Source organism: Punica granatum, chromosome 3, assembly GCF_007655135.1.
Source record: "Punica granatum isolate Tunisia-2019 chromosome 3, ASM765513v2, whole genome shotgun sequence".
In the NCBI taxonomy this organism is placed as follows: Eukaryota; Viridiplantae; Streptophyta; class Magnoliopsida; order Myrtales; family Lythraceae; genus Punica; species Punica granatum.
This window is the reverse complement of record NC_045129.1, coordinates 10,656,122-10,662,129: the sequence shown is the minus strand read 5'-3', so window position 1 is coordinate 10,662,129 and position 6,008 is coordinate 10,656,122.

The following is a 6,008-nucleotide window of genomic DNA, read 5'->3' as shown; positions in this document are numbered from 1 at the left end:
GCTTCATTAAACGGAGGTATCGATCCTTCTGGGCTTTTTTCGTTTTCTTTAAAGCCCAAGAAGGCTTTTCCAGGAAAGCCTGATCAGGGAGGGCGAGGGGGCTCAGCCCGGCCCACATAGACCCCAGACTGGCTTCTTCTCTCGATGTCCTACTCTGGGGTCGAGGCCCACCGAACAATATCGATATATGCTACAAACATAAAGCAAGAAAAAAGCATTTTATGTATTGAGAAGAGGAGAACCCGATTGATGGGTGAAGAAACAAATTGAATTGCAAAATCATTTTGCTCAGCTCGGGTTGCTCCAACGCGAATAGTTGTCAGAAAATGTCACTCATTATTAGTAAAATGTGTTAGGGAAACTCTATAGGTTCTCGCTTATCAAGAGAATGAAAAAATATAGGGGACGTTTGTCCTTCCCCTGAACTGATTGATTATCATGGTAATCGGGCCTATTTGAGGCCCAAGGTTCTGATGAGTCTTCTGACATCCCAGGCCACGAGATATATATATAAATCAGCCAGCCCGATAACAACTTTCTTCATAGTATCTATAGCGCAAGCTTAATTAAGACAAGGTTTGGAAATATCATGACATGCATGCCCTCATAACACGAATGATCTGCCGCTCCGAGTCGATCGTTGTCATAAGAATTCAGGTCAGGCTGATGTCAATACTACGTGTTTTTAGCAATGATTTTAAGCCGGAGTCTTTCCTCAAGGTCCTGCAATAATTTCTCAACGAGCATCATGGAAAAATCTTGATATATATTGTCATCGCTTTTGCCATTTATTAAGCAAAGAAGACACTGTTAGTAATTTCAAAACAGTGACAAGCTAGGCATTAATTGCTTGGCGCCGAGAATCCGCGCGCACCACAAACAGTGGTCAAATTGGATGATGTCCGCTTCTATGTCTGTGTGTATATATGTATAGAGCTATTTCCCGTCCAGTAAAGCATATGCATATAGTTAAGACATGGGAAGCATAACTGATATAGGTTGGTTTAAGCAAGTTCGATGCTTGTTCCATTTCTTGAGTTCAAGTCTTGTAAATAGAGAAAATCCATATTGGAAGAATTTTACTTCATAATGGATTAATCCGACTCGAATTAAATTAGTTGGGATCCATTAAGATTTCGGATACTAAAGTACCAAAAAAAAGAAAAAAAGATATGGGACTCATAAATATCAAATGCTCCTTCCGACAAAATGACAAATTAAATGGTGTTCTTGCTCTTCCCCACATCCCCCAAACATTTGAGCCTGTCGAATATTTGGCATGGCCCATCATAATATTTGTGATCGTGATAGGATAACGCCAGTCGCGATCAAATTGTAATATATGTTACCTTTTCCTCTCTTCCAGTGTCATGGCCGACCATCATATATAGTAGATTTTAATGGTTTAAAATTGCATAATAATAATAACTAACTTGTTCTCGTTTCATTCTTAGAGTATGTACGTGCATAATCTTCGAAATTGATTCGCGATCGCGATCTCAAGAAAATAGATTCGAAGAAAGGATCGATGGATGAGTTTCGAGACAAAAGCACATGGACTAGTTGCGGTCATAAGACGACAACTATCATTTCCTTAATGGCAGCCATTTTCTCTAGGGAGATATGGACTTAACGGGCACTATGAATAAAACACAACTATCATAGGACTAGGAGCATAAGGATATTGGAGGAAATACCACTTTCTGCTGTTTCTGCGAAAATGTAGTCCCAAAAAAACAACATCTGCCGCAATTGTCAGAAATTAATAATATCTTGGCGATTGGCTGATAGATGCGCGTGATGGCAATTTTGGGGCCATAACATAGGGATCTGTCAGTCTCATCTAATATCGACCAAAACTCCTGAAGCTTCTCCTAATGCTACTACAAAAGAGTTTGGTTTAGATTAGACCCTGATCGGGACCAGTTAGGGAAGATATGAACATTTTCCCTTTCCTTCACATAATATAATAATGAAATATACCTTTCCAAACTGAACGAGAACATCCTTTAACCTCGAGTGTGCTGACCATTTGATATTGGGAAGATATGGGATGCCTCAAGGAGAGGCCCACTACTGGATGTTCTGGCCTTGGAGGGAAGGAAGCTTCAAATGCTGTAAAAGGAGATATTACGAACAGCTGTGATAGTTGGTGCACATCCAACGCTGTCATGGAATCGAACCTCCGCGACATGCACTCTTCCTGATTTATCTCTAAAAGACAAAATCGCAAAGTTAACTTTCCATAAAAATAAAAGGAGAGCCAGGTTTAGAGAAATGTTCTGAGTAGGACTACTTCGATGTTTAAAAGTCCGAAAGTGGATCTTACAAGGCGCGGAAGCTGAGAACTGTTTGTTACTTCATCACCCAACCGGACGAGGTCGTCCCACCCAACCTCCTCGATCGGCAGACATGAATTAACGACTAATATGCTTAAATGCAAAGAGCACTTGCTAGAGATGACGTTGGAAGTTGGAACTGTACGTTCGAGTATAAAGCATTGGTATTAATTGACCTTATATCTTGCAGAGTCGAAGCATGTCTCTATCTCCAATACTGTAATTACTGAATAGCTGTACTACTTCAACATCAGTTTAGCTTAATAACTTGATCTTTAGAGGAGAGGACTTCAGTTTTTGCAAATTTGTACAAAGAGGACCTTATGGAACATGGAATATCGGCGTTGCATTCATTGTCTAGGCAACAAACATGAGATGTTTTGGCCGACCTCTGAGTAGATTGCAGAACCCTCTCTGAAACATCCTTGGAGAATGAACATTAAAAAAAAGAAAAAAACGATGTTCAATCGAACATCAAACATCAGAGATGACTAGAAGCAGGACGGCATCGGAATGAGGCTTATTGTTATGCTCCTGTCACTTGATCGGATACAGTCAAATTCCATGATTGGCACAATCGATGTTCGATGTTAGATGCATCCAACATTCTCCTTGAGATTTCAGTCTGAAATTTCTATACCTGTCGCCCTATGAATCGTTATTAGTTCCCACAAGAATTTGTCAACAACCAGAAGATTTCTCTTCTTCAGGAAGTGCGGAGTCATCACCAACTGCAAGCTGGAACTAACTGATGGTAGTTTGCCAGAATTTCATGTCCCAACCATTCCATAAAGTCCAACACGAGCACCAAAACCAGCACTGTCATGAGTCCTCTGTCCATTGCCTGGCCGAGACGAACTCCTGAGCACTGTCATGAGTCCTCAAGAGAAGACAACCGATCACCTCCACTGTTGCCAAGCGTCTCTTGACTTCCTTTCCACCAATGGAGTTACCACTCAACTGCAATGCCTGCATCGTTTTCTCGGGGTGGTCTCCATTTTCTATCGAAAACACCCCTTTCCGCTACTCTCTCGGACTTGGCTCTCTCGTGCTGCGCCTCCATCGATGAGCTCCAGAAGCTATTGTAGGCCCACTCCTGTCACTGTATAAGTTTTCACATCAGGTCCACACTTGAAGGACCAATGACGTTCGTCACTGGATGCGCTCTGAGCCTGCCCAATAGATGATCCTGGAGAATTGCTGGTGATTTCCAAATTATCAAGCTCTCCAGATGACAGCTCAGAAAGATAGTCCTGATCTTCCTCGCACTCGAGTTCTCCCGCTGATTGTTCGGCAACATCTTCATCATCACCATAGACAGTTTTCGAGGGATCTATCCCCTCACCACTGTTGTCCTGAGACAATGTCTCAGACAGGACACTCCCATCAGCTTCTCCTAAGAGATTCTCAAATTCGACTTCTTCGGCATCAAGTAAGGCATGCATCTCATCGTCTTCTGGAAGATCAATCTGAAAAAAATCACCGAATACCACAGATGTCAGGACTCAAGCTTCCTTATTCTCCAACCCAAAAAAAAGGAAAAAGAAAAAAAAACTTGTATTCGGAGCACATAACTCGGGTAGTTTTTGAATAACAAGATTTAAATGAATTCACGTATGTGAGAGCTGATGATAAATAAAATAGTGTAGTTGATGTTATTTGCTCGAGAAAATAGTTAGAATTTATCCAATTTTTCATCTGTCTTTCTCAAAACAGTGAGACCATGCTGGGGTGTGGAGACATAGCGGCATTCTGAACTGTTATCTAAGACCTTTTTCTGTGTTGTCTACTATGAGAAAACCGCCGAACTAGAAATTCATATGAATTTTAACCAAACTTAAAAACCCATCTCGCAAATACCCTCTTGAAGGACAGTTTCTCGACCTTCAATGCTAGCAGGAGAAAATGTCCAAGCAAGCCTTTCAATTTTTTATTTTTCAAACTCTGAGAATTCCGGGAAACAGTAAAGAGGAAAAGAGCAAGGACTAATTTTCTGTACCTTATTCCAAACTCTAATCATGTTCTGAAGTTTATCCTCAGAAACACCTATTTGTTCTAGAACTTGCAAGACTGATGAATGATGCTCATAGCGAACTTGCAAGACTGATGAACAATGCTCATCGAGATTTGGAGCCCTTGAATACAATACATGCTGCAGATACAAGCAACATATATAGAAGGAAAATAAACTTTATGTTTATTGCCAATAGCTTATAGAATGATGGTCTTTCCCTGGATGAATAATGATATATTATTAATACAAGACATTGTTACAATGGTAGGCCGTCAAACCAACAGAGGGACTCAAAATTTGCCGAGAAGCCTAACTGGCTTAGAGCATGGACATGGGATTAGAGGACCTTGAGATCTAGGTACAACGCCATTCCAAAAAAAAAAATAATAAATAAAAGAAGGTGCCTAACGTCCAAGATAATAGTCCTTATATCCCACTGAACATGCCGTGAATGAGCTAAGGCTTCTACAACAATAAGGGCATCGCTTTCTAACCAAATTTTCGACCATTCAGAGTTGAGAGCTAAGGAAACAGCAAGGAGGACTGCCTGGTCTTCGGCTTTGAGAGGTGTTCCAGGGAAGACAGGTGCACACCATGAGTTAATGATGTCATCATTTTGATTTGGTGCCACCCCCGCGACGTAGGCTTTGAAATCCCGCCATGCTGCATCTGTATTGATCTTCCTCCATTCTGGGGTTGAAACATGAACTTGAGTGTGATCCATGGTCGTGGGGGTGAAACATATCTTGGGCCAGGGCTGGTAATGAGCTGCTGTGCATTTCCCCTTTGCTCGTAAAAAGAATGTATAATCCGTTGTAACATACAAGCAATATCTGCCCGAGCCCCTGAAAATAAGCAAGAATTTCTCAAATTCCACAATGTATAAAGCACAATAGTTCCGTAAGTTGAGAAAGATAAGAGGATCAATGCAATTTTTTAGCAGCTGAGTTGGGGGCTGAATAATAAAAGAAACTATGGTTGTTGGAGAGATAATTGGAAAGTTATCTAAAAACAAGTTCCAAGACAATTCCCTCCATGCTACACGATTAATTAAGTGTTTAGTATTTTAATTTAAATACCTAGTATTTCGTATAATTCATCATAAATAATACTAAATACTTGAACTAAAATACAACACTTGAATTGATATACTTGAATTGATATACCGAGTGTGTTACATACAATCACTCGAAGTCGTGTTAAAATTCCCTATTTGATAGAAAGTGGCTGCATTTTGCAATTCCGCCTCCCCTAGTGACGACATACAGCATGGACATTGCTGAACCCCACAAACTCAACCAACTAATACCTTGTTATTGAACAAGGAATCGACCATCGAGTCATCGACCATGGCATTGGCCGCCAAAGGTAGGACTCAGCCTTGGACTGATTCATCCCTTGAGGAGGCATGTCTTGGGCCTCTTGGTCAACTGACATTGGATCCAACCCCCTGTTGCCAAGCCTGAGCTAGGCTCGGCCATAGCAGAAAGGCGGAGCCGACATGTGGGGTTACCATGCTCAGCCAGCGACTCAGGATTGTATACGACCTTCTTAATCGGAGACGTAAAATCCACCCGATCTCCACAAGAGGGAAGAAATTGAAATTATGATGATAAACTCACATCTGACTAAATATTTGAATACAAAATTGGGAG